Here is a 13,368-nt window from a genome sequence, read left to right as displayed (position 1 = left end):
GCACGTATAGGAGACTTACTACAGCATGGGGCAGTGGGTCAGCTCACTTCAGCCACTGGTTAACTCCACTCTACATTATGGCATACTGTCCCGTGCAAGGAGCATACCCACACACAAAGCTGATCACTTGCGTGTCAGGGACCACCCTTATTTTAACATGTGCTTTTTGAGCACGTATTGGAGACTTACTACAGCATGGGGCAGTGGGCCAGCTCACTTCAGCCACTGGTTAACTTCACTCTACATTATGGCATACTGTCCCGTGCAGCGAGCACACCCACACACAAAGCTGATCACTTGCGTGTCAGGGACCACCCTTATTTTAACATGTGCTTTTTAAGCACGTATAGGAGACTTACTACAGCATGGGGCAGTGGGTCAGCTCACTTCAGCCACTGGTTAACTTCACTCTACATTATGGCATACTGTCCCGTGCAAGGAGCATACCCACACACAAAGCTGATCACTTGCGTGTCAGGGACCACCCTTATTTTAACATGTGCTTTTTGAGCACGTATTGGAGACTTACTACAGCATGGGGCAGTGGGCCAGCTCACTTCAGCCACTGGTTAACTTCACTCTACATTATGGCATACTGTCCCGTGCAGCGAGCACACCCACACACAAAGCTGATCACTTGCGTGTCAGGGACCACCCTTATTTTAACATGTGCTTTTTAAGCACGTATAGGAGACTTACTACAGCATGGGGCAGTGGGTCAGCTCACTTCAGCCACTGGTTAACTCCACTCTACATTATGGCATACTGTCCCGTGCAAGGAGCATACCCACACACAAAGCTGATCACTTGCGTGTCAGGGACCACCCTTATTTTAACATGTGCTTTTTGAGCACGTATTGGAGACTTACTACAGCATGGGGCAGTGGGCCAGCTCACTTCAGCCACTGGTTAACTTCACTCTACATTATGGCATACTGTCCCGTGCAGCGAGCACACCCACACACAAAGCTGATCACTTGCGTGTCAGGGACCACCCTTATTTTAACATGTGCTTTTTAAGCACGTATAGGAGACTTACTACAGCATGGGGCAGTGGGTCAGCTCACTTCAGCCACTGGTTAACTTCACTCTACATTATGGCATACTGTCCCGTGCAAGGAGCATACCCACACACAAAGCTGATCACTTGCGTGTCAGGGACCACCCTTATTTTAACATGTGCTTTTTGAGCACGTATAGGAGACTTACTACAGCATGGGGCAGTGGGTCAGCTCACTTCAGCCACTGGTTAACTTCACTCTACATTATGGCATACTGTCCCGTGCAAGGAGCATACCCACACACAAAGCTGATCACTTGCGTGTCAGGGACCACCCTTATTTTAATATGTGCTTTTTGAGCACGTATAGGAGACTTACTACAGCATGGGGCAGTGGGTCAGCCACTGGTTAACTTCACTCTACATTATGGCATACTGTCCAGTGCAGAGAGCACACCCACACACAAAGTTCACCACTTGCGTGTCAGGGACCACCCTTATTTTAATATGTGCTTTTTGAGCACGTATAGGAGACTTACTACAGCATGGGGCAGTGGGTCAGCTCTCTTCAGCCACTGGTTACCTTCACTCTACATTATGGCATACTGTCCCGTGCAGGGAGCATACCCACACACAAAGCTGATCACTTGCGTGTCAGGGACCACCCTTATTTTAATATGTGCTTTTTGAGCACGTATAGGAGACTTACTACAGCATGGGGCAGTGGGTCAGCCACTGGTTAACTTCACTCTACATTATGGCATACTGTCCCGTGCAGAGAGCACACCCACACACAAAGTTCATCACTTGCGTGTCAGGGACCACCCTTATTTTAATATGTGCTTTTTGAGCACGTATAGGAGACTTACTACAGCATGGGGCAGTGGGTCAGCTGACTTCAGCCACTGGTTAACTTCACTCTACATTATGGTATACTGTCCCGTGCAGGGAGCACACCCACACACAAAGCTGATCACTTGCGTGTCAGGGACCACCCTTAGTTTAATATGTGCTTTTTGAGCATGTATAGGAGACTTACTACAGCATGGGGCAGTGGGTCAGCTCACTTCAGCCACTGGTTAACTTCACTCTACATTATGGCATACTGTCCCGTGCAGGGAGCATACCCACACACAAAGCTGATCACTTGCGTGTCAGGGACCACCCTTATTTTAATATATGCTTTTTGAGACCAGAAAAGTATTTTTGCTTTTAGCTAAAGTCTTTTTTGAGGTTGACGAGGGCCACCAACTTCCCCAACAATAACAATTTTACAAAGCCCGTAACAAAAAAAGCACTGGCAAAGACAAAATGTTGATAGCCAAACTATGACCTTTTCTAGCTTGTTTTTGGAGGGGAAACAGGTCGATGGCGGCAGGGAACAGCGGCAGATGGGTCTCTGAGGCACTTCTCAGCATAAAGCCCCGCCCTATCGAGCCATGCCACACTTCTCATATGGCAAATGGTATTTTCAAGTTGGCAGGCCTGCAACTCCTGGCTGCACATCCTTAAGGCAAGGACAGGCCTTACTTTTTGGTCACAGCGATTCACCATGCATAAGCTCAGCAGTGAGCAGTAAAAGCCAACTATTGCCTTCCCAGTGAAAGACACACTTCGAAGCAGTGCATAACTTAAAAATAAATCTTCAAGAACAGACTTATGATAACACATATCCAATAACTCAGAACACAAGATGTTTGCATGGAACCACGAAAAAACGCTTTCAAAATAATTCCAACAAAAACAAGGAAACTAATTTGTACTATGTATCTATTCTAAGGGTCTCTTAGTCTCTTCAATACATTTTTGTATGAACAGAAGACAGCCATTTTACTGTGCAAACAGACATACCATCCAGGCCGTTCTTTAAAGCATATCGCTGAAGCCGTGTTTTGCCCTTGTGGGTTCGACATCAGTGAGCCCACTGCAGGAGTTCAATATCTTTAGTGTTGATTCACCAGTGGGACACAAACCTCTGCTGGACTGCACAGTAGCCCACCTCTCTAGCATCACTCTTAGCACAAGAACGCTACCGACCGTCTGCCTTGCAATGGGGAGACTGAATGGTGCCTGAGATTTTAGTGAAAGATATAGACCTTTTCACCTGTAATCCTAAGGAAAATGTCCACTGGTCCTCTCCTTGTAAACTAATATAATATGTCCCTAAATCTGGTGAGACACGAAAGGCGGATGCACTAAAGGAGAGCAGGTCTCCTGCTGGTTTAAGATCACTTCATGGTAGGTGTTCCCATCTCTCCTTATTGGTAACTGTAAAAGGTAAAGGGTATTTGTAACACATGTCCCGCCCCCTCCCTCACCCACTCATCACCTTGTAAACAAACGCAGGCACATCTTCGGAGCGCATGCGCTCAGAGTACAGCGATGTGTGAGGGACATCCAGCAGAATGCCCAGGGCTCCCCGTCCGATCACTTCCAAACACTACGAAGGAAGACGTGAGCCGCCAGAATGTACCTTTCGACTCTGAACTATGTGTACGGCGATCACCTGTCAGCTACTTACATGGACCCTCCCTGAATGTAGGTTCATGACCGTCACCCGTATCTGCTTATTTTTTTTAAAGAGAAGTCATTTGTCTGTGGCATTAGCACTTTTGGGTCATATAACATCCAGCAGCAACGCAGAACATGTTTTGGGAGTTCTGTTAGAGTGGGCGGTACTGCAATGTCTAAAGCAGAGGTCTTCAAACTTTTGTAGGTTGAGCCCCCTCAGTTGAATTTTTTTAAATGTTGGGCCCCACCCACCACCTGACAGAAATTTCTGTAATCTGGTACTATAATTGACTGCCACGCGCATATCACGGGCCATATCCGGCAAAAAATGTTCAACACAATAAGAATGTTTAGTAAACTTCAGCTTTGTGAATGGGTGTGGAGGAATGACACAGCTCAAAACACAATTTTCCAAGATAAAATGTGTGCAAATTCTTTTTACTAGGATGCTTTGTTTTATACAGAACATAGATTAATAATAACACCATCAATATAAATGTGACGGGTGTGCCAGTTTTTATCCACATAAACTGTCACTCTCTGGATGGATTTTTGCTACCGCCATCCACAGGTTGTGCTCCATATCCAGTCTTGAACGGTACTTAGTCTTTAATACCGCAAGTGCTGAGAAGCCAATCTCACATAAATAGGACAAGCTGAAAGGGAAGAGAGTTTTGATAGCAGTTTCTCTCAAAGCTGAATACTCTGCAGATATTTTCAGCCAAAACAGTGACTGTAAGGGAGACCTTGTTATCAGATTTTTCGAGCACTCCCTAGCTCAGAGTTGGTACACGAGAAACAATTCTTCTCTAGAAACCATTAACCAATGTTTTAGACAGCATTATAATGGGATAATTGCCCATCAACCAGTTATAGATCTGAAGAGAAAGGTGAAAGTCCACAGAGAGGGCGCTGAAAGAACACCTAATTGAGAAATCCTTAGTGGTACGATAGGTTGCTTACCTGAAGCAGTGGGGGTTTAGGACACGTTGGGCTTATGTTTCAAAAAAATAGAACTGATAATAAATTAATGATGTTGCCTATTTTACTTCAGAGCAATATCGTCTGACAGACTTTGTGGTGGCAGGGACATGTTAAGGAGTTTGGGTGCCCTGGGCCAGTACTATTTTGGGGGCCCCTGTTCAGAACAGCTTTGAGATTAAATGATTCACTTTCAGCTCTGCCATACCCTCTTTAGCCAGGCTACTAACGGTGCACAGGCGCTATGGTCAAAATTCTAAAAGTGTTTACATCTAATATTCAGAGATAGCGAGGTGTGTTTTCACTGTTGTAACAAAGCAGCAGGCCACTAATTTTGCAACGGATAATATCTGGGATATCCTCCAATTACTCATATGTGAGGACCTGTTTTGATCTAAAATAAACTTTTTTATGGCTGTTGAATGAAACAAAAACATTTCTCTGCAAATAGTAATAGACTCTCTCACATCAATCACATTAAAAAGAAATGAAACTAAACAGTATTTACAAGAATCTGTTTAGGAATTATTCCAGGCCATCAGGGCAAAAACAGAGCTGTCTATATCAAGGGGCCCCCTGGAAGGCTGAATTGAGGTGCATGTAAATGTGCCCATTTGTAATTTAGGACAAAAACCTTGATGGGGCACGACATGCCTATACTTATGTACAGGGGCGCAACTAGACCTGAACTTCGGGGGAAGGGGGCTAACACTCCCATCCAGGGCTGGCCCTAGCACTGGTCGCACACAGTGCAACGGTCTGTTTTGGCGGCCCCTCCCTCATTTCCTCCTTCTCCATGAATTTCCTCACTACCGCTCATCAGCAATGCACCCCATCTCGCTATAGCACCATTCTGGCAAACATTTCATTTTTTTATAGCGCTACTCATAGTTTACCCACACTCAGTTCTTTGATCTGCATGGTACACGTTCTTTGTAGGAGGCATATTAAACCTCTGCGCTGTGTGGGTGGCAGCAGTACCCATGTGAGTGAAGGGTGAGCCATGCAACAGTGTGAGAGTAGGGTAAGAGGAGCGAGTGCAGGGTGAGTTAGGTGACCATATGAATTTGGGTGCGGATGTAAGTGCAGAGTGGGACAAATGAATGTATGGTTAGTGATGGTCTTATTTGAGTGAGCTTGCAGATTGAGCACTAAGGGGGACATGTGAGTGAAGTGTTGCATGAGTGCAGGGTGAGTAGTGTGCTTGTGTGACTGCAGGGTGAGGTACAGGGTGAACAGCACAAGTGCATTGTGAGTGCAGAGTGATTACTGAGTTCAGGGTGATGAGTGATCAGTGTGAGTGCAGGGTGATCAGTGTGAGTGTATTGTGATCGGTGTGAGTGCAGGGGGAGCATGAAAGTCAAGGGAGAGAATGAGGTGCGAGTTCTCTGAATGCAGGGTGCATTCCCAGTCACTTGAAGTAACTCAGCAGGTTATTGACGCCAGCGTAGGGTTTCAGATATGTTGAACTATTGCTATTCTGGCATTACCAGGGATCAGGGTGGAGGAAATAAATGTGCTGATCTTGCAACAAACGTTCAGTTTTATGATTAGGGTTGCCAGCTCATTATTTTGATGTCCCATGCAGGACAAAAAATAAACAGTCACCTAAAGCTGTATTGTCAGCACTTGTCTGTGCGTACTTTGAACAGCAAATATAAATAGTAGCACATTTAATTGTGTTCTAGGGCTGCCTGAATTGTCCATGACTGATATTAAAATGGAACAAAGACAGAAAAGTCACATTTCAAATGTATACATACTTATTTATTTATGCATATTTAGTGTCAAGACCAGCAATTTGCAGGCTGTTTAAAAAACACATGGCTAGCTGGCATTTTTCTGTTTGTAACTTGAAGCCCTGTGGGGGTTGTGGCGCCTGCCTGTGCAAATTTAAAATAAACTTTGTTTCCTTTCTGCTAATAGCTAACCCTCCCAGGAAGGGGTTAAACTTGTAGAGCTGAAATGCTTCAGCTGCAGAGGGAGACAGGATGTCTCCTCTCCTAAAACTGAAAGAAAGGAACAGACAGTCATTCAGCTGCAGTGGGAGGAAAGAAGTCTCCTCTGATATGAAATCAAACGCCGGTTTTAGCAGAGACACTGCCTCCCACTACAGCCCAAGTATTTCAGCTCTACTAATTAACCCCCTCCTGGGAAGGTTAACTGTTAGCTCTTTACAGGACAAAAGCACAAGTTGTGCCTCATCTCTTTCCCCTCCCTCCCCCCTCCAACCCTCTGTCACCAGAGGGAGCTCGCCAATAAAGAATTCCCATTTGAAATGGGTGAACACTTGCCAGGCCTCAGGGCAGTAAAGGGCCAACAAAGGTAAATTCTTAGCTAGAGTGCGCTCCCCCCCTGAGATGGTATTGCGCCCCCCTGGGGGGGCGTGCCCCACAGATTGAAGAACTGTGGTCTAAAGTAAGTAGGTTGGAGCTTGTAGGAACCACAGCCATTCCTTGCACACCATACAGAATTCCAAAGTGGGGACTGGCTTGGAGGCTGCACGTGCGGTTGTTCAACCCGTCCACGTCCAGGCGGGCGGCGGGGCCATAATCTCAACAGTCAGGCTTAGTTGGGGCTGCTGCTGAGCTGAGTTAGTTGGTTACTGGGCGTTAATAGTCTCTGACAGGCAGGTCAGGCTACGCTGGTGCATACTACCCTGGATAGGAAGGAATGAAGGAGGGACGGATGGATGGATGGGAGAGGAGAAGTTGGGGAGCCTTATGCAGTAGGTCCTCCGGTGATGAGAGCGAGTGATGGTTCTACCTTGTCGCAGTCTGTTCACGGCTGACAGCTGAGCAGGCCCTTTGGCCTCTATTTCTCTGCGTGGGTGGGGCGTGACTGCCATACTTTGCGTGCTGTCACGGTAAGATAGGAGGTGGTACATATGTAAGGCATAACCAGTGGTCGTAGTGCAATAAAAGCAAGTCCTAAACGAGGGCTGATGTTCTGCCCACAGAAATGCATACTCCTGGAGAGGCGAGGTGCCGGAGCAAAGCGTGTGTGCCGCTGATGTGCGCGCCGCTGCTCGCTCCCGCAGCAATACTCCATGGGAGTGAACGATTGAAGAAAGGTGGGACATGCATCAACCATTAGCCATTTGCAGGCTACGATTTTTTCAGGACATTCGAAAGCCTATCCAAAGCGTGGGAGGAGTCAGACCACCACAAAGTACATACAACAGCTCGCCACAGCACAAGCGCTGTAAGCTCGCCTAAAAAAGTGCTCTGTCGCTAATGTTATTCTAGGGGAAAGAGCTTGTGTGTTCCCAACAAACTTTGTGAACTCCTGGATTACTATAGTCTTTTATTACAAACTGCCAGTCCGTGGAGCAGAGGTCCCAGAAAGAATGCTGCAAAGTATGACATTGGCTCCATACAGCTGTGCTGTAAGCCTGTTTCAAGGCTGAACAAATTAGGGCTTTCCTCTGAATAATTCCTCTTCTTTCTTTCTTCAGAGTGAATCTCTCTTTAACTTGCATCCTTGCCATGCCTTATATTTCTAAATATAGGCTCCCCTCAGTCTCATGGCTTTCTAGCTTAATCTCTCTTATTGTAATTCTGCAAATGGCTCAAACCTCATTTTACAGACCACAACCTCCCCTTCTTTAAAACCCTGTCTCTGCTCCCTAACAATAACTAACCTCAATCTGCCTATCTGTGTATCTCATCAACCATATGCCTGGCTCAGCATCACCACCACTAACAACCTAACGTGTATTAATTTTAATCTACCAAAAGTGAACTGCAGTAAATGCATGGAATGATTTTATTTTCTTTCTTGTGAACACATTACTAATCCTAATAATCAACAACAACACTAAATTAACCACTAACCTTGGGTTCCAGAGTAGTATGCCCTAAAGTGCTTCAACACCTCGTCAGGGGTAGTAAGCACTATGTAATTGTGGTTACAGTTACTGGTTGAGTTTCCAGCAAGTGTTCCCGTAGTCCAAAAACCAATGGCCAAGGAAGAATAGGGGTCAGTCTGCAACCCAAGCTGCCAATTCACACGTCATGGAGTCTAGATAATGAATCCACCCAGGGCCGGACTGGGAACCACAACCGGCAAAGTGCTCGGACGCACCCGAGCTCTTTGCCAGGGCCGGTTTTCGGGCAATTTTGTTACAGGGTCGATTTTGCAGCTATGCCCACAGGGGCCCAAAACCGGCCCCCACCCGTGCGGCGCACCAGGGGATTGCCCGGTGCCCGCTACGGCCAGTCCGGCCCTAAATCTACCTGGGTCCGCTAGTTGGCATCCTCACTTGGATAAGGGACCTGGGAAAACTATTAAGAGTCTCAACCGGCCTCAATTAAATTCTGGGACAATTCTTGTTCTGGAATGGGACTGCAACCAATGTACATCCCCCAGGGGCCTCAAATATTAGTGTCCAGGATATCAAGCCTGGCTCATAATGATCAAGGTTTTGAGTTGGATTGAGCGCCAATGGGACCGTGGACAACTTCTATACTTACAGGCCCACCAGATAGAGCAGATACGACAGGGGAACTGGAATACGGCAATGGATTCAAATAACAATTACTCCACAGAGTGCCTCTGTACTTCTTTCTGTGTGTTTCTCTTCCTTTGTGTGTTTATATGTGTGTATTTCTAATGTGTTTCTGCATGTGTTTGTAATTCTGTGCATCCGTTTTTGGATTTCCATGAGTCTGTGGCCTATGTGTTTTCCCATTTGTCTGTGCATGGCTCTGTGTGTTTCAGTGTAGCGGCATAATATGGCTGTTTCTCTGTCTGTCCCTGTCTGCCTCTGTGTGTGTCTGTACATGTTATTGTAATTGCATTTATATAGTGCTTGTTTCCCCAGATGAGTTGTTGAAGCGCTATTCATTGAGTACCGCGCTACTCCAGAACCCAAAAAGGATTAGTGGTGAATTAGTATAGGGAAATATGAAATGTATTTGAGTTGTGGACATGTGAGTGTTATTCGGATTGAAAAGGATAGTGAGGAATAGAAGAGGGAGGGGTTTCCATTAATTTAGAGCTTGATACCCCTGATGAGGCATCAAAGAGCTCTGTGGAGTAGCACGCTACTTCAGAACCCAAACAGGATTAGTGGTGAATTAGTATAGGGAATACGAAATTAATTTGAGCGGTGGACATGTTAATTTGTTATTTGGATTGAGAAGGATAGTGGAGGGATAGAAGAGGGAGGGGTTTGAATATATATGGTGCTTGGTACCCCTGATCGGGCATCAAAGGGCTTTTCGAGGGGAAGCACACTACTCCGGAACACAAATAGGATTAGTGGTGAATCCTCTTAGCAGCTTTCTGCCTTTGCACACCCGTGGGAAGGGCGCCTCCTTTGCTTTCATGATTGCAGTTATGTGATGGGAGGTTCCCACACTGTAAAGAACACCAAGAGGGAGTCATTGACATTTCTTACAATCATGGTATTCCAGTCATCTTTTGGGCATAGACAATTTTAAGCGCCTTTCTCGGGACTCACTGTGCTGTTGTGACTGGATGCGTCCCCTTCCCCTTTCCCCCTGGTCGTCAGAGGGGCATAGGAAAGTGCTCTTTAATCATTCTTTAATTTTTGATAGTATTTTTCTTAAAGGGATGAGGAGGTCAGGGCTAGGGATGTATGAGGACAGCAACCATAAGACTGAGATTGCTGCTAAATGTTATGAAAAATGTCCAAGCTTTGAACAAGTGTAGAGTTTTAGTTTTCTCTGATGGGTCCGCTGCAGCGACTCTTTAAGGTAGCATGTAATAATCTAGCGTTCGTGAGAGACTACAAGTGGCAACAGGGGATCAGGGGCAATCTCACTTGTTTCCTGCCCTTAACCTCCCCCAACATACTTCAAGGCCTCAGGGGCCGTGGCTTGCCATATGGCCCAGCCTTCATTTGTGCATGGTCCACCCTCCAGATCCTCAGCCCTCTTGACCATCCCACATCATTTGAGGCTTTGTAGAAGATAATCCACTTCCCCATCCACACTTCACCCTCCTTAAACCTTCCCCTTGTGGCGTGCCTCTGCCGTCCACCAACCATCCCTGAAAAGCACCGCAGCCGGCAGTACCAGAGGTGCAGGAACAACTGTCAGAGTGGGGGACTGACGTCAATGTGACATCCCAGAAGTCATAGGGACTGTGAAGATGACAGCTGTCACACAAAGGAAATATATTACTAAAGCATGGCAGTGCAGAATCATTTAAAAACAGCATATTTTCCGTCGAATTGGCCATTACATTTGGTCAGACACCGTTTTTTACTGTTGTAAAGTGTTCAAAATGCGCCTGCAGGTCATAGATATGTCTTGATTTGTTTTGATCCGATTAAAATCTTTGTTTCCATCACACTTCAGAATTAACACAAAAGTGTGCTTCATTTGTGCTCTCCGAACTGCTGATATAATATAAAACATTTGCACAGTTCATTTACGGGTATTTAAATGTTATTATATGTCAGAAATAAATGGCTTCTGCTGTATCCCCGCAAGACTGCTGCACACGTCACTTTACAAATCATCTCGCTTTGCAGTTAGAGAAAGTAAACATGAATGTCCAGGTTAAAATAATAATCAGGCGCGTGCGAGACCGCAGTCTCTGAAGCACAGCAACTCTTACCAGCTGCAAACCGAAGTCACAGGCGTCTTTCTTACTCGGTCCTCTTCTGGTCCCCAGCATGGTTTATATGCTTGTTCATGAAATGCTGATGCACCAGATCATTTGAGTGTTCTTCAAGTAGAAATCCTATGGTGGGAGCAGGGGAACAATCTGAACGAGCATCAGCGGCTGGTCTTTGCCTCACATGCCATTCTGCTTTTAAAGTGCAAAATATGTCCATGTCACAAACGGATTCAAAAGTGCATTTCATGATACACAGTGGTGCAAAGTGATCTACCGGCGTTTATCGAATGTCCTGTAATCGCATAATATTTGGGAATTTCGTGCAGAGGAAATCATGCAAATTGCACCTGCACCAAACGGTGACAGGGCATCCTGGCGGAGGACATTGATCAAGGCTGACATTTTCCTATTTAATCAATTCATATGTTTGTAAGCAAAATGTCACGCTCCTTCATTCATGATGGTCGGGAGAGAAATACCAAGAGCTCTTGCAGTAGTGGTGCATGGAGTGTGCATGTGCACCTGCAGTCACTGATGGTGCAGGAACTGTCCTAGTGAAATGTGCAGGAACACAGCTCCTCTGTGACCTGCCAGCTCTCCTTGCTGTTGCTGCATGGAGTGTGCATGTGCACCTGCAGTCACTGATGGTGCAGGAACTGTCATAGAGGCATGTGCAGGAACACAGCTCCTCTTTGACCTACCAGCTCTCCTTGCAGTTGCTGCATGGAGTGTGCATGTGCACCTGCATTCACTAATGGTGCAGGAACTGTCCTAGTGACTTGTGCTGGAACACAGCTCCTCTTTGACCTACCAGCTCTCCTTGCAGTTGCTGCATGGAGTGTGCATGTGCACCTGCGGTCACTGATGGTGCAGGGACTGTCCTAGTGACTTGTGCTGGAACACAGCTCCTCTTTGACCTACCAGCTCTCCTTGCAGTTGCTGCATGGAGTGTGCATGTGCTCCTGCGGTCACTGATGGTGCAGGGACTGTCCTAGTGACTTGTGCTGGAACACAGCTCCTCTTTGACCTACCAGCTCTCCTTGCAGTTGCTGCATGGAGTGTGCATGTGCTCCTGCGGTCACTGATGGTGCAGGGACTGTCCTAGTGACTTGTGCTGGAACACAGCTCCTCTTTGACCTACCAGCTCTCCTTGCAGTTGCTGCATGGAGTGTGCATGTGCTCCTGCGGTCACTGATGGTGCAGGGACTGTCCTAGTGAGTTGTGCTGGAACACAGCTCCTCTTTGACCTACCAGCTCTCCTTGCAGTTGCTGCACCCTATCTTTCTCTGACAAATAGTTGGGATCTAATTAAAGGGCTCCCATGGTAGGTGCTTCAGACAAGCTGCCTGACATAGTAGTGGGAAATAATAGTATCTCCTCCTAAATAAAGCCGAAGTCTCATCTGTCCTCATCCGCCTCCTCCCACGATATGGCGAGGGAGGGGGAAGGTGGTCCTTCGAATGACAGATGCCACTGATTCCATCACTGTCAGCGGTGTAGACACCACTGGAAATGGTGATGGATTCACCACACGATTTAGGCTTGTTGGTTAGGCATCATTTTTGTAAATACTCAATCAATCAAAGATACCTTTATTCGGTTCCAAGAACCATAAAACCTTAACAAATGTACATGATACTTTAAAAAGATTTTTCCATACCGAAATTGTGCAATAAATGTTGTTACATACCCACATTTCATATAATTTATGCAATTTTCAATTTTCGAAGAGTTATAAACCCACATGTCCACTGCCCAGAACAACAAGCTTTAATGGCAATCATCAAATTTCATTAATACAAGACAGTTATGATAGTAAAAGTATAACAAATAAAATACAATGTCTGTTTATCTATTGTGTCCCGTATCGTTTTCGCATTGACATTGCAGTTTTAATGTAACTGGAAACAGCAGTGCAAATAGAAACAATAGACAAAGAGTGCAAAAAGTTAAAATCATCTATGTAGGTACAAGGACAGAGTCCCCTCAAAAGTGGGGCTAAAAATTGTACCCTCGGCTCTTTATAAAGAGGGCAAACAGCATAAAGTGCAGGGTGCTCTGAGCTGCCAAATTGTTACATGGGCAGGGGCTGAGTTTATCAGCACAACCTAACTGAGTGGGAAATGCAGCTAGAAAGTGCAAAGGTCATAGGCGAAATCTAGTCATAAAAAATTGTATCCGTACATTTGTGGTAAAAGATAGATAAAATTGCTGTTGAGTAATGGGCAAACTTGGATGACCTAGCCCCACCAATTGTTGCTGACGCTTATTCACCTCAGACT

The sequence above is a fragment of the Triturus cristatus genome, chromosome 1_1 (genome assembly GCF_964204655.1).
Source record: "Triturus cristatus chromosome 1_1, aTriCri1.1, whole genome shotgun sequence".
In the NCBI taxonomy this organism is placed as follows: domain Eukaryota; kingdom Metazoa; phylum Chordata; class Amphibia; order Caudata; family Salamandridae; genus Triturus; species Triturus cristatus.
The sequence above is the reverse complement of the archived record's forward strand: the minus strand, read 5'-3'. Positions refer to the sequence as shown.